The 253-nt window shown below is 30.0% G+C and overlaps 1 protein-coding gene across 1 annotated transcript in view; it reads left to right on the forward strand.

The window, feature by feature from the left end:
- The window catches only part of LOC115246131, an 18,083-nt gene that overhangs the window by 16,053 nt on the left and 1,777 nt on the right, over positions 1 to 253 (forward strand). The window lies entirely within an intron of this gene.

Below are 253 nucleotides of genomic sequence, written 5' to 3' on the forward strand. Positions count from 1 at the left end.
GTCATTCGTAAAATATAATCGCTTCCCGTTTAAAAACTATTATAGCCTCGACATTTTTGTATTAGGATTTTCGTCTTGAAATGTTCTAAGGAATTTGCCATTAAGAGGAAGTACGGTAATTTTAGGACATCCTGTATATATAGAAAGCCTGAAATCTACAAAATTTTTACATGTGTGTCTTTTGATTAATCCATTTTTGCATCTCGACAGTTTCTTGGATTCTCATCTTAAAAAAAAATTTTCTTCTTTTTTC

The sequence above is a fragment of the Formica exsecta genome, unplaced genomic scaffold (assembly GCF_003651465.1).
Source record: "Formica exsecta isolate Colony F162 unplaced genomic scaffold, ASM365146v1 scaffold139, whole genome shotgun sequence".
In the NCBI taxonomy this organism is placed as follows: domain Eukaryota; kingdom Metazoa; phylum Arthropoda; class Insecta; order Hymenoptera; family Formicidae; genus Formica; species Formica exsecta.